Source organism: Oncorhynchus mykiss, chromosome 2 (assembly GCF_057628025.1).
Source record: "Oncorhynchus mykiss isolate SJ-2025 chromosome 2, ASM5762802v1, whole genome shotgun sequence".
Classification (NCBI taxonomy): Eukaryota; Metazoa; Chordata; class Actinopteri; order Salmoniformes; family Salmonidae; genus Oncorhynchus; species Oncorhynchus mykiss.
The window spans coordinates 69,852,188-69,879,792 of NC_143023.1; the positions used below are offsets into that span (position 1 = coordinate 69,852,188).

The 27,605-nt window shown below is 39.2% G+C and overlaps 11 non-coding genes across 11 annotated transcripts; 6 read left to right on the plus strand and 5 right to left on the minus strand.

Annotated features, from left to right (window-relative positions):
- Positions 1-5,255: 5,255 nt before the first annotated feature.
- trnav-cac (transfer RNA valine (anticodon CAC)) lies at positions 5,256-5,328 on the plus strand. Its single transcript has one exon. It is a non-coding gene; the product is annotated as a tRNA-Val (tRNA).
- A 3,879-nt stretch (positions 5,329-9,207) lies between these two features.
- On the minus strand, positions 9,208-9,280 carry trnav-aac (transfer RNA valine (anticodon AAC)). The gene has a single exon. It is a non-coding gene; the product is annotated as a tRNA-Val (tRNA).
- Positions 9,281-9,466: 186 nt separating this feature from the next.
- On the plus strand, positions 9,467-9,539 carry trnav-cac (transfer RNA valine (anticodon CAC)). The gene has a single exon. It is a non-coding gene; the product is annotated as a tRNA-Val (tRNA).
- A 3,933-nt stretch (positions 9,540-13,472) lies between these two features.
- trnav-aac (transfer RNA valine (anticodon AAC)) lies at positions 13,473-13,545 on the minus strand. Its single transcript has one exon. It is a non-coding gene; the product is annotated as a tRNA-Val (tRNA).
- Positions 13,546-13,731: 186 nt separating this feature from the next.
- trnav-cac (transfer RNA valine (anticodon CAC)) lies at positions 13,732-13,804 on the plus strand. The gene has a single exon. It is a non-coding gene; the product is annotated as a tRNA-Val (tRNA).
- A 3,933-nt stretch (positions 13,805-17,737) lies between these two features.
- Positions 17,738-17,810, minus strand: trnav-aac (transfer RNA valine (anticodon AAC)). Its single transcript has one exon. It is a non-coding gene; the product is annotated as a tRNA-Val (tRNA).
- Positions 17,811-17,996: 186 nt separating this feature from the next.
- trnav-cac (transfer RNA valine (anticodon CAC)) lies at positions 17,997-18,069 on the plus strand. The gene has a single exon. It is a non-coding gene; the product is annotated as a tRNA-Val (tRNA).
- Positions 18,070-22,002: 3,933 nt separating this feature from the next.
- trnav-aac (transfer RNA valine (anticodon AAC)) lies at positions 22,003-22,075 on the minus strand. The gene has a single exon. It is a non-coding gene; the product is annotated as a tRNA-Val (tRNA).
- Positions 22,076-22,261: 186 nt separating this feature from the next.
- On the plus strand, positions 22,262-22,334 carry trnav-cac (transfer RNA valine (anticodon CAC)). The gene has a single exon. It is a non-coding gene; the product is annotated as a tRNA-Val (tRNA).
- A 3,935-nt stretch (positions 22,335-26,269) lies between these two features.
- Positions 26,270-26,342, minus strand: trnav-aac (transfer RNA valine (anticodon AAC)). The gene has a single exon. It is a non-coding gene; the product is annotated as a tRNA-Val (tRNA).
- Positions 26,343-26,528: 186 nt separating this feature from the next.
- trnav-cac (transfer RNA valine (anticodon CAC)) lies at positions 26,529-26,601 on the plus strand. Its single transcript has one exon. It is a non-coding gene; the product is annotated as a tRNA-Val (tRNA).
- The last annotated feature ends 1,004 nt before the right edge of the window (positions 26,602-27,605 follow it).

Sequence of the window (27,605 nt, forward strand, 5' to 3'; positions counted from 1 at the left end):
CCTAGTGTCTACTGGTTTTTCTTTTTTCCTTTCAATTAAGCCCTAGACAACCAGCAGAGGGGAGTTCCTTACTAATTAGTGACCTTAATTCATCAATCAAGTATAAGTGAAAACCCGCGGCCCTCCGTGGAATGAGTTTGACACGTGGTATAGGCTATACAATAGTGCAGGGGTACTGAACTCTTACTCTACGAGGTCCAGAGCCTGCTGGTTTTCTGTTCTACCTAATTGCACACACCTGGTGTCCCAGTTGTAAATCAGTCCCTGATTTAAAGGGTAACAATTAAAAAACTGGCTTCGAGGTCAATAGTGTAATGAGAACTAGAGTGCAGTCTTAATGACTATGTAAAAAGACAACACCATCAAAGCAGTTACGTTTCAGTGTTTAAAAATATTTTTGTAATCATGATTATTATAAACTGAACAAACATTGTGGTTGATAAAGTAAAATCATTATGCTAGTGTGTGCATGTGGCTGGAAGTGTGTGTCTGTCGGTCTGGAAGTGTGTGTGTCTGTCTACGTGAGTGTGTAATCACAGCAGCTCAGATGGCCACACTGTTCTCGATGCGGTCGGGGGACATGTAGTCGTAGGGCAGCTCCAGCTTCTTGTTCCTGTCTGTGATCTCATCAGAAATGGCCCTGAGCTCGGCCTGCACCTTCTCCACCAGCCTGCGGGGAGCGCCACTGCTGAACACAGGCTCACGATACTGACACAGAGGCACCTAGGAGATGGAAGAAGAGATGGAGGTAAAAGACAAGATTTTAGTGGATAAGAGACTAGATGTGTGGATTGTACATAGTCGGCATCAGGCTGGAACATTAGTCATCAGAAACTGTGTGTGTCTTACGTAGTCTGCTGTGGGCTGGGACAGTAGGAACAGAGTGATGAGGAGGTTGCAGGTGGAGTTGATGTCTGGGAAGATGGAGAGAATCTCATCTTCGGTCAACATGACTTTGGATTGGGGAGGGGGGAGTGTCATGGAGGCTGGGCAGTTAGGCATCCACAGGTCAATATCTACCTGGAGGGAACAAGCTCACTACCTTCATAGCTCACTACTTTTCACCAGAGCCCATATGTGTCTCAACTAAGTGAAGATTTGGCCATAAGTACTGTATTGATTGATACAGTTTATTGGTTAATCATGTTGATGGATTGATTACCTAAGTGAAGTTGATGGCTGAGCAGCTGTATATCACCATGGTAACAAACTGACAAGAGTTCTGGTTTGGTTTGGAATTACTGTGGGCAACCTGAAGGAACTGAGAGGGCTAAAAAGGTATTCAGTCATATACTGAACAAAATTATAAACACAACAGGTAAAGTGTTGGTCCCATGTTCCATGAGCTGAAATAAAAGATCTGAGAAATTTTCCAAAATCCACAGAATGCTCATTTCTCTTAAATTGTGTGCACAAATTGGTTTACATCCCTGTTAGTGAGCATTTCTCGTTTGCCAAGATAATATCCATCCACCTGACAGGTGTGGCATATCAAGAAGCTGATTAAACAGCATGGTCATTACAAAGGTGCACCTTGCACTGGGAACAATAAAAGGCCACTCTAAAATGTGTAGTTTTGCCATACAACACAATTCCACAGGATCTCCACATTTGGCTTCTTTATCTGCAGGGTCGTCTGAGACCAGTCACCCGAACAGCTGATGAAACTGTGGGTTTGGACAACCAAATAGTTTCCGACAGTTTGTGCAAAAATTGTCTCAGGGAAGCTCATCTGTGTGCTTGTTGTCCTCAGGAGGGTCATGACCTGACTGCAGTTCGGTACTGTGCAGATAGCATGTATGGCGTCATGCGGGCGAGTGGTTTGGTAATATCAATGTTGTGAACAGCGTGCCCCACAGTTGCGGTGGGGTTATGGTACGGGCAGGCATAAACTACGGACAACAAACACAATTGCATTTTGATGGCAATTTGAATGCCCAGAGATACCATGAGGAGATCCTGAGGCCCTTTGTAGTGTCAGTCATCATCTGCCATCACCTCATGTTTCAGCATGATAATGCAAAAATATGTACACAATTCCTGGGAGATGAAAATGTCCCAGTTATTCCATGGCCTGCATACTCAGACATATCACCCATTGAGCATGTTTGAGAAGCTCTGTATAGACGTGTACAGCAGCGTGTTCCAGTTCCCGCCAATATTAAGCAACTTCACACAGACATTGAAGTGAAGTGGAGTGGAGTGAAACACCCTCTCATCACTCATAATTATGTAGGGAGATTTGAACAACACCCCAGAGTGTATAGCGGTGAAGTTTCCTGTTAAGCTATGAATATCAGCTACGTCCAACTTTATCTGCCTATTTGGAATGAGAATCAATGTGTTTACACAGCGGGAAATGCAGAAGTCTTTTTCTTTTTCGCTATGATCAGCTCATCAAAAATGTATGGATACAAACTTGAAGCCTCTGATCACGACAATTTAGCCCACGGTTGAAACTCCTGAACAGCAGTTGTGAGTAGCCTGATTGTCCTGTCAGCCCGTTTTTGAATTTGATTGGGCGCCATTTAGGTTAGGCTATTTGATCTGAGAAAACTTGCACGATGTAAAATGTGTAATTTTATCTCCAGCCTGTGGGCTACAGAAAAGGCTACATTGTCTTTCTACCATAGGCTAGATCTGCTACATGATTAGTTAGATAATTTTGGAGCGCCGTAGCAATTAGTTTTTCCAACAGCACCCTGGAGAGGCGCGCTGGGAATTGGCAATATTTTGCGCCCCTGCCTTTGACAAAGTGGGCACTGCTTCTCACAGGGTGGCTTCAGCACTCACATAAAAAGCCCATATGCCACTGGTTGAGAGAAATTGTTAGTGTTTTAGGGCAGAATTAGTCTGTGAGGTTTTATGTGTTGTTGGAGGTGAGTCTTGGTCAGCCGCCCGCATCAATCTGCCTAATGGGTGGGGCCAGACGTGGATACAATATAGCTTAAAAAATTATATCCCAATATTTAACTATACATTTTATTCCCCATCACTACAATATAACGTTGCGGATAAAGTTTGGAAGGACAAATAGAGATTTTGTTGTAAAAAATATATTCTCCTTTAACAAAACAATTTTACGACATATCAATATCAAAATAATTTCCATATGAACACATTTTTTATAATTCATTCTAAGTAAAATGAACTTCCCCCCCAACTTCCCTCATTGAGTCAGAACAAAGTTTTGGCCAACTCAAAATGTGAATTTCATGCGACAAGGCTTGGAACTAATTACTATTTTTTTTGTTTTACAGTGTATATTGGAGATATAAAACTGTGCCAATTATCATTCACAGTGCTGCCACTACTACATTGCAAATCATGAATCCAAATACAGCACAGTGGATGACAAACTCCATAACAACAACAAAGGAAAGAGGAGAATTGAAACCAGGTCTACCACGGCCAGACAGAGATACTGACCACTATACGAACACGGATTGGCCCCTCGCAATGAAATAACTAAAAATGATTGTGACACCATTCAGTCAGAGGCAGAACCAATGGGAATTACAATTTATAATAGAAAGTCTGACATCACTTATCTCCCCACCTGAATTCGGAAGAGTTCTTCTAAGAGTTCTTATTCCATACATTTTATATATGTATTTTTTAAAACTTCAATGTAAGTACACTAAAGACGGTAAATACACTGCTCCAAAAAATAAAGGGAACACTAAAATAACACATCCTAGATCTGAATGAATGAAGTATTCTTATTAAATACTTTTTTCTTTACATAGTTGATTGTGCTGACAACAAAATCACACACAAATTATCAATGGAAATCAAATGTATCAACCCATGGAGGTCTGGATTTGGAGTGACACTCAAAATTAAAGTGGAAAACCACACTACAGGCTGATCCAACTTTTATGTAATGTCCTTAAAACAAGTCAAAATGAGGCTCGGTAGTGTGTGTGGCCTCCACGTGCCTGTATGACCTCCCTACAACGCCTGGGCATGCTCCTGATGAGGTGGCGGATGGTCTCCTGAGGGATCTCCTCCCAGACCTGGACTAAAGCATCCGCCAACTCCTGGACAGTCTGTGGTGCAATGTGGCGTTGGTGGATGGAGGGAGACATGATGTCCCAGATGTGCTCAATTGGATTCAGGTCCATAGCATCTATGCCTTCCTCTTGCAGGAACTGCTGACACACTCCAGCTACATGAGGTCTAGCATTGTCTTGCATTAGGAGGAACCCAGGGCCAACTGCACCAGCATATGGTCTCACAAGGTGTCTGAGGATCTCATCTCGGTACCTAATGGCAGTCAGGCTACCTCTGGCAAGCACATGGAGGGCTGTGCGGCCCCCCAAAGAAATGCCACCCCACACCATGACTGACCCACCGCCAAACCGGTCATGCTGGAGGATGTTGCGGGCAGCAGAACGTTCCCCACGGCGTCTCCAGACTCTGTCACATCTGTCACGTGCTCAGTGTGAACCTGCTTTCATCTGTGAAGAGCACAGGGTGCCAGTGGCGAATTTGCCAATCTTGGTGTTCTCTGGCAAATGCCAAACGTCCTGCACGGTGTTGGGCTGTAAGCACAACCCCCACCTGTGGACGTCGGGCCCTCATTACCACCCTCATAGAGTCTGTTTCTGACTTGTTGTTGTTGTTGTTGTTGTTGTAGTTGTAGTAGTAGTAGTAGTAGTAGTAGTAGTAGTAGTAGTAGTAGTAGTAGTAGTAGTAGTAGTAGTAGTAGTAGTAGTAGTAGTAGTAGTAAAAAAAAACAAATCTAATCCTGTAGTTGCAGGGAATTTATTCCAGCACTAGATGGCGATGCTCAATATCATAATTTTCATTAAAGGAATGACATTACTTTTTTTTAAAGAAGACATTTCATTGTGATGAAGTACTAAGAAGAAAAGGTAATTGGTTGAAAGTGATAAGGGTCTGGCAAACTGCATAAGGGGACAACTTGTGGGTAAAATGAAAAAATATAACCTCCCCGTCGGGGAATTGAACCCCGGTCTCCCGCGTGACAGGCGGGGATACTGACCACTATACTAACGAGGAGCTACCTGTCTGCGATTAGATCAGTTTACTTTTTAAATGTGCATAACGTAAAAGGCGTTTAGTATGTAAATTATTTACATTTGTCATTTTCCAAATAAAACCACTATATATGGGGAAAGTAATGACACAGGAATGGGATATAAAAATGCTGGTCAGTGAGGCGACAAAGCACGTAAATGTACAACGATGACGCATAAGACAGTGTGTGGCCATAATAAAGTTCACCAGTTTCCGTAGTGTAGTGGTTATCACGTTCGCCTCACACGCGAAAGGTCCCCGGTTCGAAACCGGGCGGAAACAACTTTGTTGACCAGTCGAATTATATCTATTACATTTTCAACAAAATCATTAGTGAAGTGACCAGCTAGAAATGGCAGCTTTCACCGATGCGACCAATTAAAAATGTAACTCGCAATGTCAAAGGGTCACAAAATGCGACTAGATGCTCACGTGAGCAGTTATATATATATATAACTATAATTGACAAGTATGAGTGGTTTAGGTTCATTTCCCCATCCTTTGTGGGCCCAGTCAAGCAGCAGAAGGGCGCATTTTCCGATGTACTTTTAGCTGATGTTTACCCTGCAAGCTACTGGCAGAAAATTGTACAGCTGACTAAACATAGTAATAAGTAGACCTAATGTACTTTTTTTTCTCTAACCCAACGTAGGCCTACCTAACAAAGTTAGAAAACATTATCCTTTTTTCAACATTGTTTGTAATAGTGTTTAATCGCAGTGACAGACATGATAGGATACATTGATTGATGAACCATGTCAAATTGTCTAGCTAATAACAGATCACATCACATATATGTACTGAGCGATGGTCCCGTCAGCCAATACAGAAACACGGAGAACATGTACCAACTCAGCACTCTGCGGGCGGGATATTTCCAGATTCAAACAAATCACCTGGAACTTTTCTGAAAAGTCCAGAAGGGGGCACCGAATGGCGTGGGTGGGGCTGTGAAACGTTGTGCAGACAAACACATTCAACGGGGGGAGGATGTGCAGACTCCCAAGGAACTCTTCGAACTACTCAAGAAGAGTGGATCAAGTATTAAATTATTTTGGATTACTGATGTCACTAATTGCGGTGAAGCTGTGCCAAACAACTTCGCTGGAGTTAAAGGAACCATGAAACGTGTTTTATAAATACGCTTGATTGCTTTATTGATTGATTGAGGTCACCTCCACAGTGACAGGGAAAATAAAACACAGTGAAGTGTCTTGCTTGAAGTGACCAAGCAACCCCTGTTTCAGTGCTGTAGAAGTGAACTTCAATGAAGAACAACATAAGGAGAAAACCATCACTGATGAACAGCAAGATGAAGCTGCAGCCGTGGCCAAGTCAACCCTGAAAGTCTAGGCAGTTTTGTCATTGTCAGCTATGAAGACCGCCCCTTTGTAGGCCAGGTGCTGAAGGTGATTGGGAGGAAGTGCAAATCACTTGCATGCAGGAGCATGGAGTGAGGAATGTTTTTGTCTGGCCCCCTGTGCCAGACATTACCTTTTACTATGAAGGAGATGTGAATTCAATGATCAGTGAGCCCGAGCCCTTCAGCTCAAGAGCATCTCGGCTGTCTGACACAGACTGGGCTACTTTCATGTCACACTAGTGAAACAACATCAAACACACTGTTTTAAGAATCCAAGTTTTATTATTTTCAACTTCAATGAGTTTGTGTTACAACTTTTTCTACAAAGTTATAATTTCTTTGTCTTTAATATTTGAATCTCATGAATTGTTTACACAATTAAACTTTTTAAATTCTCATTTTTAATCTTGCACTGTTCTGCACAAACTTAATCACATATGTTTATGTTTTAATATTAGAAATATAAAAACTTTATTGTCCACGCAATGTGGAGATGAATGTTTTTAGAAGATATTGCACAAACATTTTACTTTTTCTTAAAATTGTAATGTAGAATAACACTTTTTTATGCATTTTATATTTTAATGTTTGAATATTAAATGTCTGTATTTCAGTATCTTTAATATTCATTTATTACAATGATTCTTAACACTATTTTTAACATTGTTTGAAGAATTCATCATAATGCACAATTTTAATCCTGTTTTTAGAAGTTCATTGTCATGTTCATGATGAAATGTTTCTGTGTGATACTCATTTGAGTCACTTTTGTGGTATTTCACGAAGCATTAAAGGCATTGTTGTTGTTGAATAAGAAACCATGTTAACCTGCAATGTGTGTGTGTTTGATTAAGAGGGAAATAGAGAGAGATCTGTCTAAAACATTACACCATAACAAAATACTCATGCGGTGTGACCGGCAATGATAATTTGGTACAACCAGTGTTATTAATGTTTAAAAAAACAATTTTAATATGTTATTGTTTTAAAAATGCAGAAAGAAGCTCAGTCTATAAGAGAAAACCATAACATTTTTCACACTTTTTCTCATTTATTTAACAAAAATTGTAGTTGACAGTCATTCAAAATGAGGGGTGGTCCAGTGAAAAGTGAAAAAACAAAGATGCAGTATAATTTATATATATTTTTATTTCATGGTGGCACTGAATTACTTTTTAGGAGGTCAATTTAACAATAGCATAAAAAATGTGTTTTGCGACAAGCTCTGAAAGTGCATAGGTAACACTCAAGGGTACATTAAAGTGTCTCAAATTAAACAGTTTTCCCTTTTCACATTTTTTTCACTTTTGAAAATCTTATACGTCATTAACCCAAATACATTATTGATGTTTATTGATCATGAAAAGCATGCAGTTACTTGCTGTATAACTCTGATAAAGCTAAATGCAGTATATAAAGTCAGAAAATCTGCTGTCTTGGCCACTGCCTGTCACCTAGGGAGTACCCCAAGGCTCTATCCTAGGCCCCACCCTCTTTTCAATTTACATTAACAACATAGCTCAGGCAGTAGGAAGCGCTCTCATCCATTTATATGCAGGTGATACAGTCTTATACTCAGCTGGCCTCTCCCCAGATGTTGTGTTAAATGCTTTACAACAGAGCTTTCTTAGTGTCCAACAAACTTTCTCTACCCTTAACCTTGTTCTGAACACCTCCAAAACAAAGGTCATGTGGTTTGGTAAGAAGAATTCCCCTCTTCCCACAGGTGTTATTACTACCTCTACCTCTGAGGGTTTAGAGCTTGAGGTAGTCACCGCATACAAGTACTTGGGAGAAGAGCACTGTCCTTCTCCCAGAACATATCAAAGCTACAGGCTAAAGTTAAATCTAGACTTGGTTTCCTCTATTGTAATCACTCCTCTTTCACCCCAGCTGCCAAACTAACCCTGATTCAGATGACCATCCTACCCATGCTAGATTACGGAGACATCATTTATAGATCGGCAGGTAAGGGTGATCTCTAGCGGCTAGATGTTTTTTACCATTCGGCCATCAAATTTGCCACCAATGCTCCACTGTACTCTATAATCTTCTGTAAACTGGTCATCTCTGTATACCCATTGCAAGACCCACTGGTTGATGCTTATTTATAAAACCCTCTTAGGCCTCACTCCCCCCTATCTGAGATATCTACTGCAGCCCTCATTCTCCACATACAACACCCGTTCTGCCAGTCACATTCTATTAAAGGTCCCCAAAGCACACACATCCCTGGGTTGCTCCTCTTTTCAGTTCGCTGCAGCTAGACTGGAATGATCTGCAACAAACACTCAAACTGGACAGTTTTATCTCAATCTCTTCATTCAAAGACTCAGGCATGGACACTCTTACTGACAGTTGTGGCTGCTTTGTATGATGTATTGTTGTCTTTACCTTCTTGATCTTTGTGCTGTTGACTTTGCCCAATAGTGTTTGTACCATGTTTTTGTGCTGCTACCATGTTGTGTTGCTAACATGTTGTTATTATGTTGTGTTGTCATGTGTTGCTGCCTTGTCAAGTTGTTGTCTTAGGTCTCTCTTTATGTAGTGTTGTATGTCTCTCTTGTTGTGATGTGTGTTTTGTCCCTTATATATATTGTATTAATTTTTTTAATCCCAGGGCCCTTCCCGCAGGAGGCCTTTTGCCTTTTGGTAGGCAGTCATTGTAAATAATAATTTGTTCTTAACTGACTTGCATAGTTAAATAAATACAAAAAATAAAATAATAAAAACGTGGAAACAGCATGTGGACCGCAATGTGACGTTTTAATTGATAACCACCTAATGGTATGAAAAAGTGTTTCCGCCCGGTCTCGAACCGGGGACCTTTCGCGTGTTAGGCGAACGTGATAACCACTACACTACGGAAACTGGTTTAAGTAGCGACAAATAATGATTGTGACCACAACCCCACTACCCTTAATAGCCAGGTGAGATACTAAACCCTATAGAAATAGAACATATTGTAAGTATGACCAAATCATTTTTTATAAATAAAATGGTTAAATGTACAATGATGACGCATAAGACAGTGTGTGGCCATGATAAAGTTCACCAGTTTCCGTAGTGTAGTGGTTATCACGTTCGCCTCACACGCGAAAGGTCCCCGGTTCGAAACCGGGCGGAAACAACTTTGTTGACCAGTCGAATTATATCTATTACATTTTCAACAAAATCATTAGTGAAGTGACCAGCTAGAAATGGCAGCTTTCACCGATGCGACCAATTAAAAATGTAACTCGCAATGTCAAAGGGTCACAAAATGCGACTAGATGCTCACGTGAGGGTAGTGATATCTCTCAATATTGGCCACCATAAATGTTATATTTCTGTGATATATATATATATATATATATAACTATAATTGACAAGTATGAGTGGTTTAGGTTCATTTCCCCATCCTTTGTGGGCCCAGTCAAGCAGCAGAAGGGCGCATTTTCCGATGTACTTTTAGCTGATGTTTACCCTGCGAGCTACTGGCAGAAAATTGTACAGCTGACTAAACATAGTAATAAGTAGACCTAATGTACTTTTTTTTCTCTAACCCAACGTAGGCCTACCTAACAAAGTTAGAAAACATTATCCTTTTTTCAACATTGTTTGTAATAGTGTTTAATCGCAGTGACAGACATGATAGGATACATTGATTGATGAACCATGTCAAATTGTCTAGCTAATAACAGATCACATCACATATATGTACTGAGCGATGGTCCCGTCAGCCAATACAGAAACACGGAGAACATGTACCAACTCAGCACTCTGCGGGCGGGATATTTCCAGATTCAAACAAATCACCTGGAACTTTTCTGAAAAGTCCAGAAGGGGGCACCAAATGGCGTGGGTGGGGCTGTGAAACGTTGTGCAGACAAACACATTCAACGGGGGGAGGATGTGCAGACTCCCAAGGAACTCTTCGAACTACTCAAGAAGAGTGGATCAAGTATTAAATTATTTTGGATTACTGATGTCACTAATTGCGGTGAAGCTGTGCCAAACAACTTCGCTGGAGTTAAAGGAACCATGAAACGTGTTTTATAAATACGCTTGATTGCTTTATTGATTGATTGAGGTCACCTCCACAGTGACAGGGAAAATAAAACACAGTGAAGTGTCTTGCTTGAAGTGACCAAGCAACCCCTGTTTCAGTGCTGTAGAAGTGAACTTCAATGAAGAACAACATAAGGAGAAAACCATCACTGATGAACAGCAAGATGAAGCTGCAGCCGTGGCCAAGTCAACCCTGAAAGTCTAGGCAGTTTTGTCATTGTCAGCTATGAAGACCGCCCCTTTGTAGGCCAGGTGCTGAAGGTGATTGGGAGGAAGTGCAAATCACTTGCATGCAGGAGCATGGAGTGAGGAATGTTTTTGTCTGGCCCCCTGTGCCAGACATTACCTTTTACTATGAAGGAGATGTGAATTCAATGATCAGTGAGCCCGAGCCCTTCAGCTCAAGAGCATCTCGGCTGTCTGACACAGACTGGGCTACTTTCATGTCACACTAGTGAAACAACATCAAACACACTGTTTTAAGAATCCAAGTTTTATTATTTTCAACTTCAATGAGTTTGTGTTACAACTTTTTCTACAAAGTTATAATTTCTTTGTCTTTAATATTTGAATCTCATGAATTGTTTACACAATTAAACTTTTTAAATTCTCATTTTTAATCTTGCACTGTTCTGCACAAACTTAATCACATATGTTTATGTTTTAATATTAGAAATATAAAAACTTTATTGTCCACGCAATGTGGAGATGAATGTTTTTAGAAGATATTGCACAAACATTTTACTTTTTCTTAAAATTGTAATGTAGAATAACACTTTTTTATGCATTTTATATTTTAATGTTTGAATATTAAATGTCTGTATTTCAGTATCTTTAATATTCATTTATTACAATGATTCTTAACACTATTTTTAACATTGTTTGAAGAATTCATCATAATGCACAATTTTAATCCTGTTTTTAGAAGTTCATTGTCATGTTCATGATGAAATGTTTCTGTGTGATACTCATTTGAGTCACTTTTGTGGTATTTCACGAAGCATTAAAGGCATTGTTGTTGTTGAATAAGAAACCATGTTAACCTGCAATGTGTGTGTGTTTGATTAAGAGGGAAATAGAGAGAGATCTGTCTAAAACATTACACCATAACAAAATACTCATGCGGTGTGACCGGCAATGATAATTTGGTACAACCAGTGTTATTAATGTTTAAAAAAACAATTTGAATATGTTATTGTTTTAAAAATGCAGAAAGAAGCTCAGTCTATAAGAGAAAACCATAACATTTTTCACACTTTTTCTCATTTATTTAACAAAAATTGTAGTTGACAGTCATTCAAAATGAGGGGTGGTCCAGTGAAAAGTGAAAAAACAAAGATGCAGTATAATTTATATATATTTTTATTTCATGGTGGCACTGAATTACTTTTTAGGAGGTCAATTTAACAATAGCATAAAAAATGTGTTTTGCGACAAGCTCTGAAAGTGCATAGGTAACACTCAAGGGTACATTAAAGTGTCTCAAATTAAACAGTTTTCCCTTTTCACATTTTTTTCACTTTTGAAAATCTTATACGTCATTAACCCAAATACATTATTGATGTTTATTGATCATGAAAAGCATGCAGTTACTTGCTGTATAACTCTGATAAAGCTAAATGCAGTATATAAAGTCAGAAAATCTGCTGTCTTGGCCACTGCCTGTCACCTAGGGAGTACCCCAAGGCTCTATCCTAGGCCCCACCCTCTTTTCAATTTACATTAACAACATAGCTCAGGCAGTAGGAAGCTCTCTCATCCATTTATATGCAGGTGATACAGTCTTATACTCAGCTGGCCTCTCCCCAGATGTTGTGTTAAATGCTTTACAACAGAGCTTTCTTAGTGTCCAACAAACTTTCTCTACCCTTAACCTTGTTCTGAACACCTCCAAAACAAAGGTCATGTGGTTTGGTAAGAAGAATTCCCCTCTTCCCACAGGTGTTATTACTACCTCTACCTCTGAGGGTTTAGAGCTTGAGGTAGTCACCGCATACAAGTACTTGGGAGAAGAGCACTGTCCTTCTCCCAGAACATATCAAAGCTACAGGCTAAAGTTAAATCTAGACTTGGTTTCCTCTATTGTAATCACTCCTCTTTCACCCCAGCTGCCAAACTAACCCTGATTCAGATGACCATCCTACCCATGCTAGATTACGGAGACATCATTTATAGATCGGCAGGTAAGGGTGATCTCTAGCGGCTAGATGTTTTTTACCATTCGGCCATCAAATTTGCCACCAATGCTCCACTGTACTCTATAATCTTCTGTAAACTGGTCATCTCTGTATACCCATTGCAAGACCCACTGGTTGATGCTTATTTATAAAACCCTCTTAGGCCTCACTCCCCCCTATCTGAGATATCTACTGCAGCCCTCATTCTCCACATACAACACCCGTTCTGCCAGTCACATTCTATTAAAGGTCCCCAAAGCACACACATCCCTGGGTTGCTCCTCTTTTCAGTTCGCTGCAGCTAGACTGGAATGATCTGCAACAAACACTCAAACTGGACAGTTTTATCTCAATCTCTTCATTCAAAGACTCAGGCATGGACACTCTTACTGACAGTTGTGGCTGCTTTGTATGATGTATTGTTGTCTTTACCTTCTTGATCTTTGTGCTGTTGACTTTGCCCAATAGTGTTTGTACCATGTTTTTGTGCTGCTACCATGTTGTGTTGCTAACATGTTGTTATTATGTTGTGTTGTCATGTGTTGCTGCCTTGTCAAGTTGTTGTCTTAGGTCTCTCTTTATGTAGTGTTGTATGTCTCTCTTGTTGTGATGTGTGTTTTGTCCCTTATATATATTGTATTAATTTTTTTAATCCCAGGGCCCTTCCCGCAGGAGGCCTTTTGCCTTTTGGTAGGCAGTCATTGTAAATAATAATTTGTTCTTAACTGACTTGCATAGTTAAATAAATACAAAAAATAAAATAATAAAAACGTGGAAACAGCATGTGGACCGCAATGTGACGTTTTAATTGATAACCACCTAATGGTATGAAAAAGTGTTTCCGCCCGGTCTCGAACCGGGGACCTTTCGCGTGTTAGGCGAACGTGATAACCACTACACTACGGAAACTGGTTTAAGTAGCGACAAATAATGATTGTGACCACAACCCCACTACCCTTAATAGCCAGGTGAGATACTAAACCCTATAGAAATAGAACATATTGTAAGTATGACCAAATCATTTTTTATAAATAAAATGGTTAAATGTACAATGATGACGCATAAGACAGTGTGTGGCCATGATAAAGTTCACCAGTTTCCGTAGTGTAGTGGTTATCACGTTCGCCTCACACGCGAAAGGTCCCCGGTTCGAAACCGGGCGGAAACAACTTTGTTGACCAGTCGAATTATATCTATTACATTTTCAACAAAATCATTAGTGAAGTGACCAGCTAGAAATGGCAGCTTTCACCGATGCGACCAATTAAAAATGTAACTCGCAATGTCAAAGGGTCACAAAATGCGACTAGATGCTCACGTGAGGGTAGTGATATCTCTCAATATTGGCCACCATAAATGTTATATTTCTGTGATATATATATATATATATATATAACTATAATTGACAAGTATGAGTGGTTTAGGTTCATTTCCCCATCCTTTGTGGGCCCAGTCAAGCAGCAGAAGGGCGCATTTTCCGATGTACTTTTAGCTGATGTTTACCCTGCGAGCTACTGGCAGAAAATTGTACAGCTGACTAAACATAGTAATAAGTAGACCTAATGTACTTTTTTTTCTCTAACCCAACGTAGGCCTACCTAACAAAGTTAGAAAACATTATCCTTTTTTCAACATTGTTTGTAATAGTGTTTAATCGCAGTGACAGACATGATAGGATACATTGATTGATGAACCATGTCAAATTGTCTAGCTAATAACAGATCACATCACATATATGTACTGAGCGATGGTCCCGTCAGCCAATACAGAAACACGGAGAACATGTACCAACTCAGCACTCTGCGGGCGGGATATTTCCAGATTCAAACAAATCACCTGGAACTTTTCTGAAAAGTCCAGAAGGGGGCACCAAATGGCGTGGGTGGGGCTGTGAAACGTTGTGCAGACAAACACATTCAACGGGGGGAGGATGTGCAGACTCCCAAGGAACTCTTCGAACTACTCAAGAAGAGTGGATCAAGTATTAAATTATTTTGGATTACTGATGTCACTAATTGCGGTGAAGCTGTGCCAAACAACTTCGCTGGAGTTAAAGGAACCATGAAACGTGTTTTATAAATACGCTTGATTGCTTTATTGATTGATTGAGGTCACCTCCACAGTGACAGGGAAAATAAAACACAGTGAAGTGTCTTGCTTGAAGTGACCAAGCAACCCCTGTTTCAGTGCTGTAGAAGTGAACTTCAATGAAGAACAACATAAGGAGAAAACCATCACTGATGAACAGCAAGATGAAGCTGCAGCCGTGGCCAAGTCAACCCTGAAAGTCTAGGCAGTTTTGTCATTGTCAGCTATGAAGACCGCCCCTTTGTAGGCCAGGTGCTGAAGGTGATTGGGAGGAAGTGCAAATCACTTGCATGCAGGAGCATGGAGTGAGGAATGTTTTTGTCTGGCCCCCTGTGCCAGACATTACCTTTTACTATGAAGGAGATGTGAATTCAATGATCAGTGAGCCCGAGCCCTTCAGCTCAAGAGCATCTCGGCTGTCTGACACAGACTGGGCTACTTTCATGTCACACTAGTGAAACAACATCAAACACACTGTTTTAAGAATCCAAGTTTTATTATTTTCAACTTCAATGAGTTTGTGTTACAACTTTTTCTACAAAGTTATAATTTCTTTGTCTTTAATATTTGAATCTCATGAATTGTTTACACAATTAAACTTTTTAAATTCTCATTTTTAATCTTGCACTGTTCTGCACAAACTTAATCACATATGTTTATGTTTTAATATTAGAAATATAAAAACTTTATTGTCCACGCAATGTGGAGATGAATGTTTTTAGAAGATATTGCACAAACATTTTACTTTTTCTTAAAATTGTAATGTAGAATAACACTTTTTTATGCATTTTATATTTTAATGTTTGAATATTAAATGTCTGTATTTCAGTATCTTTAATATTCATTTATTACAATGATTCTTAACACTATTTTTAACATTGTTTGAAGAATTCATCATAATGCACAATTTTAATCCTGTTTTTAGAAGTTCATTGTCATGTTCATGATGAAATGTTTCTGTGTGATACTCATTTGAGTCACTTTTGTGGTATTTCACGAAGCATTAAAGGCATTGTTGTTGTTGAATAAGAAACCATGTTAACCTGCAATGTGTGTGTGTTTGATTAAGAGGGAAATAGAGAGAGATCTGTCTAAAACATTACACCATAACAAAATACTCATGCGGTGTGACCGGCAATGATAATTTGGTACAACCAGTGTTATTAATGTTTAAAAAAACAATTTGAATATGTTATTGTTTTAAAAATGCAGAAAGAAGCTCAGTCTATAAGAGAAAACCATAACATTTTTCACACTTTTTCTCATTTATTTAACAAAAATTGTAGTTGACAGTCATTCAAAATGAGGGGTGGTCCAGTGAAAAGTGAAAAAACAAAGATGCAGTATAATTTATATATATTTTTATTTCATGGTGGCACTGAATTACTTTTTAGGAGGTCAATTTAACAATAGCATAAAAAATGTGTTTTGCGACAAGCTCTGAAAGTGCATAGGTAACACTCAAGGGTACATTAAAGTGTCTCAAATTAAACAGTTTTCCCTTTTCACATTTTTTTCACTTTTGAAAATCTTATACGTCATTAACCCAAATACATTATTGATGTTTATTGATCATGAAAAGCATGCAGTTACTTGCTGTATAACTCTGATAAAGCTAAATGCAGTATATAAAGTCAGAAAATCTGCTGTCTTGGCCACTGCCTGTCACCTAGGGAGTACCCCAAGGCTCTATCCTAGGCCCCACCCTCTTTTCAATTTACATTAACAACATAGCTCAGGCAGTAGGAAGCTCTCTCATCCATTTATATGCAGGTGATACAGTCTTATACTCAGCTGGCCTCTCCCCAGATGTTGTGTTAAATGCTTTACAACAGAGCTTTCTTAGTGTCCAACAAACTTTCTCTACCCTTAACCTTGTTCTGAACACCTCCAAAACAAAGGTCATGTGGTTTGGTAAGAAGAATTCCCCTCTTCCCACAGGTGTTATTACTACCTCTACCTCTGAGGGTTTAGAGCTTGAGGTAGTCACCGCATACAAGTACTTGGGAGAAGAGCACTGTCCTTCTCCCAGAACATATCAAAGCTACAGGCTAAAGTTAAATCTAGACTTGGTTTCCTCTATTGTAATCACTCCTCTTTCACCCCAGCTGCCAAACTAACCCTGATTCAGATGACCATCCTACCCATGCTAGATTACGGAGACATCATTTATAGATCGGCAGGTAAGGGTGATCTCTAGCGGCTAGATGTTTTTTACCATTCGGCCATCAAATTTGCCACCAATGCTCCACTGTACTCTATAATCTTCTGTAAACTGGTCATCTCTGTATACCCATTGCAAGACCCACTGGTTGATGCTTATTTATAAAACCCTCTTAGGCCTCACTCCCCCCTATCTGAGATATCTACTGCAGCCCTCATTCTCCACATACAACACCCGTTCTGCCAGTCACATTCTATTAAAGGTCCCCAAAGCACACACATCCCTGGGTTGCTCCTCTTTTCAGTTCGCTGCAGCTAGACTGGAATGATCTGCAACAAACACTCAAACTGGACAGTTTTATCTCAATCTCTTCATTCAAAGACTCAGGCATGGACACTCTTACTGACAGTTGTGGCTGCTTTGTATGATGTATTGTTGTCTTTACCTTCTTGATCTTTGTGCTGTTGACTTTGCCCAATAGTGTTTGTACCATGTTTTTGTGCTGCTACCATGTTGTGTTGCTAACATGTTGTTATTATGTTGTGTTGTCATGTGTTGCTGCCTTGTCAAGTTGTTGTCTTAGGTCTCTCTTTATGTAGTGTTGTATGTCTCTCTTGTTGTGATGTGTGTTTTGTCCCTTATATATATTGTATTAATTTTTTTAATCCCAGGGCCCTTCCCGCAGGAGGCCTTTTGCCTTTTGGTAGGCAGTCATTGTAAATAATAATTTGTTCTTAACTGACTTGCATAGTTAAATAAATACAAAAAATAAAATAATAAAAACGTGGAAACAGCATGTGGACCGCAATGTGACGTTTTAATTGATAACCACCTAATGGTATGAAAAAGTGTTTCCGCCCGGTCTCGAACCGGGGACCTTTCGCGTGTTAGGCGAACGTGATAACCACTACACTACGGAAACTGGTTTAAGTAGCGACAAATAATGATTGTGACCACAACCCCACTACCCTTAATAGCCAGGTGAGATACTAAACCCTATAGAAATAGAACATATTGTAAGTATGACCAAATCATTTTTTATAAATAAAATGGTTAAATGTACAATGATGACGCATAAGACAGTGTGTGGCCATGATAAAGTTCACCAGTTTCCGTAGTGTAGTGGTTATCACGTTCGCCTCACACGCGAAAGGTCCCCGGTTCGAAACCGGGCGGAAACAACTTTGTTGACCAGTCGAATTATATCTATTACATTTTCAACAAAATCATTAGTGAAGTGACCAGCTAGAAATGGCAGCTTTCACCGATGCGACCAATTAAAAATGTAACTCGCAATGTCAAAGGGTCACAAAATGCGACTAGATGCTCACGTGAGGGTAGTGATATCTCTCAATATTGGCCACCATAAATGTTATATTTCTGTGATATATATATATATATATATATAACTATAATTGACAAGTATGAGTGGTTTAGGTTCATTTCCCCATCCTTTGTGGGCCCAGTCAAGCAGCAGAAGGGCGCATTTTCCGATGTACTTTTAGCTGATGTTTACCCTGCGAGCTACTGGCAGAAAATTGTACAGCTGACTAAACATAGTAATAAGTAGACCTAATGTACTTTTTTTTCTCTAACCCAACGTAGGCCTACCTAACAAAGTTAGAAAACATTATCCTTTTTTCAACATTGTTTGTAATAGTGTTTAATCGCAGTGACAGACATGATAGGATACATTGATTGATGAACCATGTCAAATTGTCTAGCTAATAACAGATCACATCACATATATGTACTGAGCGATGGTCCCGTCAGCCAATACAGAAACACGGAGAACATGTACCAACTCAGCACTCTGCGGGCGGGATATTTCCAGATTCAAACAAATCACCTGGAACTTTTCTGAAAAGTCCAGAAGGGGGCACCAAATGGCGTGGGTGGGGCTGTGAAACGTTGTGCAGACAAACACATTCAACGGGGGGAGGATGTGCAGACTCCCAAGGAACTCTTCGAACTACTCAAGAAGAGTGGATCAAGTATTAAATTATTTTGGATTACTGATGTCACTAATTGCGGTGAAGCTGTGCCAAACAACTTCGCTGGAGTTAAAGGAACCATGAAACGTGTTTTATAAATACGCTTGATTGCTTTATTGATTGATTGAGGTCACCTCCACAGTGACAGGGAAAATAAAACACAGTGAAGTGTCTTGCTTGAAGTGACCAAGCAACCCCTGTTTCAGTGCTGTAGAAGTGAACTTCAATGAAGAACAACATAAGGAGAAAACCATCACTGATGAACAGCAAGATGAAGCTGCAGCCGTGGCCAAGTCAACCCTGAAAGTCTAGGCAGTTTTGTCATTGTCAGCTATGAAGACCGCCCCTTTGTAGGCCAGGTGCTGAAGGTGATTGGGAGGAAGTGCAAATCACTTGCATGCAGGAGCATGGAGTGAGGAATGTTTTTGTCTGGCCCCCTGTGCCAGACATTACCTTTTACTATGAAGGAGATGTGAATTCAATGATCAGTGAGCCCGAGCCCTTCAGCTCAAGAGCATCTCGGCTGTCTGACACAGACTGGGCTACTTTCATGTCACACTAGTGAAACAACATCAAACACACTGTTTTAAGAATCCAAGTTTTATTATTTTCAACTTCAATGAGTTTGTGTTACAACTTTTTCTACAAAGTTATAATTTCTTTGTCTTTAATATTTGAATCTCATGAATTGTTTACACAATTAAACTTTTTAAATTCTCATTTTTAATCTTGCACTGTTCTGCACAAACTTAATCACATATGTTTATGTTTTAATATTAGAAATATAAAAACTTTATTGTCCACGCAATGTGGAGATGAATGTTTTTAGAAGATATTGCACAAACATTTTACTTTTTCTTAAAATTGTAATGTAGAATAACACTTTTTTATGCATTTTATATTTTAATGTTTGAATATTAAATGTCTGTATTTCAGTATCTTTAATATTCATTTATTACAATGATTCTTAACACTATTTTTAACATTGTTTGAAGAATTCATCATAATGCACAATTTTAATCCTGTTTTTAGAAGTTCATTGTCATGTTCATGATGAAATGTTTCTGTGTGATACTCATTTGAGTCACTTTTGTGGTATTTCACGAAGCATTAAAGGCATTGTTGTTGTTGAATAAGAAACCATGTTAACCTGCAATGTGTGTGTGTTTGATTAAGAGGGAAATAGAGAGAGATCTGTCTAAAACATTACACCATAACAAAATACTCATGCGGTGTGACCGGCAATGATAATTTGGTACAACCAGTGTTATTAATGTTTAAAAAAACAATTTGAATATGTTATTGTTTTAAAAATGCAGAAAGAAGCTCAGTCTATAAGAGAAAACCATAACATTTTTCACACTTTTTCTCATTTATTTAACAAAAATTGTAGTTGACAGTCATTCAAAATGAGGGGTGGTCCAGTGAAAAGTGAAAAAACAAAGATGCAGTATAATTTATATATATTTTTATTTCATGGTGGCACTGAATTACTTTTTAGGAGGTCAATTTAACAATAGCATAAAAAATGTGTTTTGCGACAAGCTCTGAAAGTGCATAGGTAACACTCAAGGGTACATTAAAGTGTCTCAAATTAAACAGTTTTCCCTTTTCACATTTTTTTCACTTTTGAAAATCTTATACGTCATTAACCCAAATACATTATTGATGTTTATTGATCATGAAAAGCATGCAGTTACTTGCTGTATAACTCTGATAAAGCTAAATGCAGTATATAAAGTCAGAAAATCTGCTGTCTTGGCCACTGCCTGTCACCTAGGGAGTACCCCAAGGCTCTATCCTAGGCCCCACCCTCTTTTCAATTTACATTAACAACATAGCTCAGGCAGTAGGAAGCTCTCTCATCCATTTATATGCAGGTGATACAGTCTTATACTCAGCTGGCCTCTCCCCAGATGTTGTGTTAAATGCTTTACAACAGAGCTTTCTTAGTGTCCAACAAACTTTCTCTACCCTTAACCTTGTTCTGAACACCTCCAAAACAAAGGTCATGTGGTTTGGTAAGAAGAATTCCCCTCTTCCCACAGGTGTTATTACTACCTCTACCTCTGAGGGTTTAGAGCTTGAGGTAGTCACCGCATACAAGTACTTGGGAGAAGAGCACTGTCCTTCTCCCAGAACATATCAAAGCTACAGGCTAAAGTTAAATCTAGACTTGGTTTCCTCTATTGTAATCACTCCTCTTTCACCCCAGCTGCCAAACTAACCCTGATTCAGATGACCATCCTACCCATGCTAGATTACGGAGACATCATTTATAGATCGGCAGGTAAGGGTGATCTCTAGCGGCTAGATGTTTTTTACCATTCGGCCATCAAATTTGCCACCAATGCTCCACTGTACTCTATAATCTTCTGTAAACTGGTCATCTCTGTATACCCATTGCAAGACCCACTGGTTGATGCTTATTTATAAAACCCTCTTAGGCCTCACTCCCCCCTATCTGAGATATCTACTGCAGCCCTCATTCTCCACATACAACACCCGTTCTGCCAGTCACATTCTATTAAAGGTCCCCAAAGCACACACATCCCTGGGTTGCTCCTCTTTTCAGTTCGCTGCAGCTAGACTGGAATGATCTGCAACAAACACTCAAACTGGACAGTTTTATCTCAATCTCTTCATTCAAAGACTCAGGCATGGACACTCTTACTGACAGTTGTGGCTGCTTTGTATGATGTATTGTTGTCTTTACCTTCTTGATCTTTGTGCTGTTGACTTTGCCCAATAGTGTTTGTACCATGTTTTTGTGCTGCTACCATGTTGTGTTGCTAACATGTTGTTATTATGTTGTGTTGTCATGTGTTGCTGCCTTGTCAAGTTGTTGTCTTAGGTCTCTCTTTATGTAGTGTTGTATGTCTCTCTTGTTGTGATGTGTGTTTTGTCCCTTATATATATTGTATTAATTTTTTTAATCCCAGGGCCCTTCCCGCAGGAGGCCTTTTGCCTTTTGGTAGGCAGTCATTGTAAATAATAATTTGTTCTTAACTGACTTGCATAGTTAAATAAATACAAAAAATAAAATAATAAAAACGTGGAAACAGCATGTGGACCGCAATGTGACGTTTTAATTGATAACCACCTAATGGTATGAAAAAGTGTTTCCGCCCGGTCTCGAACCGGGGACCTTTCGCGTGTTAGGCGAACGTGATAACCACTACACTACGGAAACTGGTTTAAGTAGCGACAAATAATGATTGTGACCACAACCCCACTACCCTTAATAGCCAGGTGAGATACTAAACCCTATAGAAATAGAACATATTGTAAGTATGACCAAATCATTTTTTATAAATAAAATGGTTAAATGTACAATGATGACGCATAAGACAGTGTGTGGCCATGATAAAGTTCACCAGTTTCCGTAGTGTAGTGGTTATCACGTTCGCCTCACACGCGAAAGGTCCCCGGTTCGAAACCGGGCGGAAACAACTTTGTTGACCAGTCGAATTATATCTATTACATTTTCAACAAAATCATTAGTGAAGTGACCAGCTAGAAATGGCAGCTTTCACCGATGCGACCAATTAAAAATGTAACTCGCAATGTCAAAGGGTCACAAAATGCGACTAGATGCTCACGTGAGGGTAGTGATATCTCTCAATATTGGCCACCATAAATGTTATATTTCTGTGATATATATATATATATATATATATAACTATAATTGACAAGTATGAGTGGTTTAGGTTCATTTCCCCATCCTTTGTGGGCCCAGTCAAGCAGCAGAAGGGCGCATTTTCCGATGTACTTTTAGCTGATGTTTACCCTGCGAGCTACTGGCAGAAAATTGTACAGCTGACTAAACATAGTAATAAGTAGACCTAATGTACTTTTTTTTCTCTAACCCAACGTAGGCCTACCTAACAAAGTTAGAAAACATTATCCTTTTTTCAACATTGTTTGTAATAGTGTTTAATCGCAGTGACAGACATGATAGGATACATTGATTGATGAACCATGTCAAATTGTCTAGCTAATAACAGATCACATCACATATATGTACTGAGCGATGGTCCCGTCAGCCAATACAGAAACACGGAGAACATGTACCAACTCAGCACTCTGCGGGCGGGATATTTCCAGATTCAAACAAATCACCTGGAACTTTTCTGAAAAGTCCAGAAGGGGGCACCAAATGGCGTGGGTGGGGCTGTGAAACGTTGTGCAGACAAACACATTCAACGGGGGGAGGATGTGCAGACTCCCAAGGAACTCTTCGAACTACTCAAGAAGAGTGGATCAAGTATTAAATTATTTTGGATTACTGATGTCACTAATTGCGGTGAAGCTGTGCCAAACAACTTCGCTGGAGTTAAAGGAACCATGAAACGTGTTTTATAAATACGCTTGATTGCTTTATTGATTGATTGAGGTCACCTCCACAGTGACAGGGAAAATAAAACACAGTGAAGTGTCTTGCTTGAAGTGACCAAGCAACCCCTGTTTCAGTGCTGTAGAAGTGAACTTCAATGAAGAACAACATAAGGAGAAAACCATCACTGATGAACAGCAAGATGAAGCTGCAGCCGTGGCCAAGTCAACCCTGAAAGTCTAGGCAGTTTTGTCATTGTCAGCTATGAAGACCGCCCCTTTGTAGGCCAGGTGCTGAAGGTGATTGGGAGGAAGTGCAAATCACTTGCATGCAGGAGCATGGAGTGAGGAATGTTTTTGTCTGGCCCCCTGTGCCAGACATTACCTTTTACTATGAAGGAGATGTGAATTCAATGATCAGTGAGCCCGAGCCCTTCAGCTCAAGAGCATCTCGGCTGTCTGACACAGACTGGGCTACTTTCATGTCACACTAGTGAAACAACATCAAACACACTGTTTTAAGAATCCAAGTTTTATTATTTTCAACTTCAATGAGTTTGTGTTACAACTTTTTCTACAAAGTTATAATTTCTTTGTCTTTAATATTTGAATCTCATGAATTGTTTACACAATTAAACTTTTTAAATTCTCATTTTTAATCTTGCACTGTTCTGCACAAACTTAATCACATATGTTTATGTTTTAATATTAGAAATATAAAAACTTTATTGTCCACGCAATGTGGAGATGAATGTTTTTAGAAGATATTGCACAAACATTTTACTTTTTCTTAAAATTGTAATGTAGAATAACACTTTTTTATGCATTTTATATTTTAATGTTTGAATATTAAATGTCTGTATTTCAGTATCTTTAATATTCATTTATTACAATGATTCTTAACACTATTTTTAACATTGTTTGAAGAATTCATCATAATGCACAATTTTAATCCTGTTTTTAGAAGTTCATTGTCATGTTCATGATGAAATGTTTCTGTGTGATACTCATTTGAGTCACTTTTGTGGTATTTCACGAAGCATTAAAGGCATTGTTGTTGTTGAATAAGAAACCATGTTAACCTGCAATGTGTGTGTGTTTGATTAAGAGGGAAATAGAGAGAGATCTGTCTAAAACATTACACCATAACAAAATACTCATGCGGTGTGACCGGCAATGATAATTTGGTACAACCAGTGTTATTAATGTTTAAAAAAACAATTTGAATATGTTATTGTTTTAAAAATGCAGAAAGAAGCTCAGTCTATAAGAGAAAACCATAACATTTTTCACACTTTTTCTCATTTATTTAACAAAAATTGTAGTTGACAGTCATTCAAAATGAGGGGTGGTCCAGTGAAAAGTGAAAAAACAAAGATGCAGTATAATTTATATATATTTTTATTTCATGGTGGCACTGAATTACTTTTTAGGAGGTCAATTTAACAATAGCATAAAAAATGTGTTTTGCGACAAGCTCTGAAAGTGCATAGGTAACACTCAAGGGTACATTAAAGTGTCTCAAATTAAACAGTTTTCCCTTTTCACATTTTTTTCACTTTTGAAAATCTTATACGTCATTAACCCAAATACATTATTGATGTTTATTGATCATGAAAAGCATGCAGTTACTTGCTGTATAACTCTGATAAAGCTAAATGCAGTATATAAAGTCAGAAAATCTGCTGTCTTGGCCACTGCCTGTCACCTAGGGAGTACCCCAAGGCTCTATCCTAGGCCCCACCCTCTTTTCAATTTACATTAACAACATAGCTCAGGCAGTAGGAAGCTCTCTCATCCATTTATATGCAGGTGATACAGTCTTATACTCAGCTGGCCTCTCCCCAGATGTTGTGTTAAATGCTTTACAACAGAGCTTTCTTAGTGTCCAACAAACTTTCTCTACCCTTAACCTTGTTCTGAACACCTCCAAAACAAAGGTCATGTGGTTTGGTAAGAAGAATTCCCCTCTTCCCACAGGTGTTATTACTACCTCTACCTCTGAGGGTTTAGAGCTTGAGGTAGTCACCGCATACAAGTACTTGGGAGAAGAGCACTGTCCTTCTCCCAGAACATATCAAAGCTACAGGCTAAAGTTAAATCTAGACTTGGTTTCCTCTATTGTAATCACTCCTCTTTCACCCCAGCTGCCAAACTAACCCTGATTCAGATGACCATCCTACCCATGCTAGATTACGGAGACATCATTTATAGATTGGCAGGTAAGGGTGATCTCTAGCGGCTAGATGTTTTTTACCATTCGGCCATCAAATTTGCCACCAATGCTCCACTGTACTCTATAATCTTCTGTAAACTGGTCATCTCTGTATACCCATTGCAAGACCCACTGGTTGATGCTTATTTATAAAACCCTCTTAGGCCTCACTCCCCCCTATCTGAGATATCTACTGCAGCCCTCATTCTCCACATACAACACCCGTTCTGCCAGTCACATTCTATTAAAGGTCCCCAAAGCACACACATCCCTGGGTTGCTCCTCTTTTCAGTTCGCTGCAGCTAGACTGGAATGATCTGCAACAAACACTCAAACTGGACAGTTTTATCTCAATCTCTTCATTCAAAGACTCAGGCATGGACACTCTTACTGACAGTTGTGGCTGCTTTGTATGATGTATTGTTGTCTTTACCTTCTTGATCTTTGTGCTGTTGACTTTGCCCAATAGTGTTTGTACCATGTTTTTGTGCTGCTACCATGTTGTGTTGCTAACATGTTGTTATTATGTTGTGTTGTCATGTGTTGCTGCCTTGTCAAGTTGTTGTCTTAGGTCTCTCTTTATGTAGTGTTGTATGTCTCTCTTGTTGTGATGTGTGTTTTGTCCCTTATATATATTGTATTAATTTTTTTAATCCCAGGGCCCTTCCCGCAGGAGGCCTTTTGCCTTTTGGTAGGCAGTCATTGTAAATAATAATTTGTTCTTAACTGACTTGCATAGTTAAATAAATACAAAAAATAAAATAATAAAAACGTGGAAACAGCATGTGGACCGCAATGTGACGTTTTAATTGATAACCACCTAATGGTATGAAAAAGTGTTTCCGCCCGGTCTTGAACCGGGGACCTTTCGCGTGTTAGGCGAACGTGATAACCACTACACTACGGAAACTGGTTTAAGTAGCGACAAATAATGATTGTGACCACAACCCCACTACCCTTAATAGCCAGGTGAGATACTAAACCCTATAGAAATAGAACATATTGTAAGTATGACCAAATCATTTTTTATAAATAAAATGGTTAAATGTACAATGATGACGCATAAGACAGTGTGTGGCCATGATAAAGTTCACCAGTTTCCGTAGTGTAGTGGTTATCACGTTCGCCTCACACGCGAAAGGTCCCCGGTTCGAAACCGGGCGGAAACAACTTTGTTGACCAGTCGAATTATATCTATTACATTTTCAACAAAATCATTAGTGAAGTGACCAGCTAGAAATGGCAGCTTTCACCGATGCGACCAATTAAAAATGTAACTCGCAATGTCAAAGGGTCACAAAATGCGACTAGATGCTCACGTGAGGGTAGTGATATCTCTCAATATTGGCCACCATAAATGTTATATTTCTGTGATATATATATATATATATATATAACTATAATTGACAAGTATGAGTGGTTTAGGTTCATTTCCCCATCCTTTGTGGGCCCAGTCAAGCAGCAGAAGGGCGCATTTTCCGATGTACTTTTAGCTGATGTTTACCCTGCGAGCTACTGGCAGAAAATTGTACAGCTGACTAAACATAGTAATAAGTAGACCTAATGTACTTTTTTTTCTCTAACCCAACGTAGGCCTACCTAACAAAGTTAGAAAACATTATCCTTTTTTCAACATTGTTTGTAATAGTGTTTAATCGCAGTGACAGACATGATAGGATACATTGATTGATGAACCATGTCAAATTGTCTAGCTAATAACAGATCACATCACATATATGTACTGAGCGATGGTCCCGTCAGCCAATACAGAAACACGGAGAACATGTACCAACTCAGCACTCTGCGGGCGGGATATTTCCAGATTCAAACAAATCACCTGGAACTTTTCTGAAAAGTCCAGAAGGGGGCACCAAATGGCGTGGGTGGGGCTGTGAAACGTTGTGCAGACAAACACATTCAACGGGGGGAGGATGTGCAGACTCCCAAGGAACTCTTCGAACTACTCAAGAAGAGTGGATCAAGTATTAAATTATTTTGGATTACTGATGTCACTAATTGCGGTGAAGCTGTGCCAAACAACTTCGCTGGAGTTAAAGGAACCATGAAACGTGTTTTATAAATACGCTTGATTGCTTTATTGATTGATTGAGGTCACCTCCACAGTGACAGGGAAAATAAAACACAGTGAAGTGTCTTGCTTGAAGTGACCAAG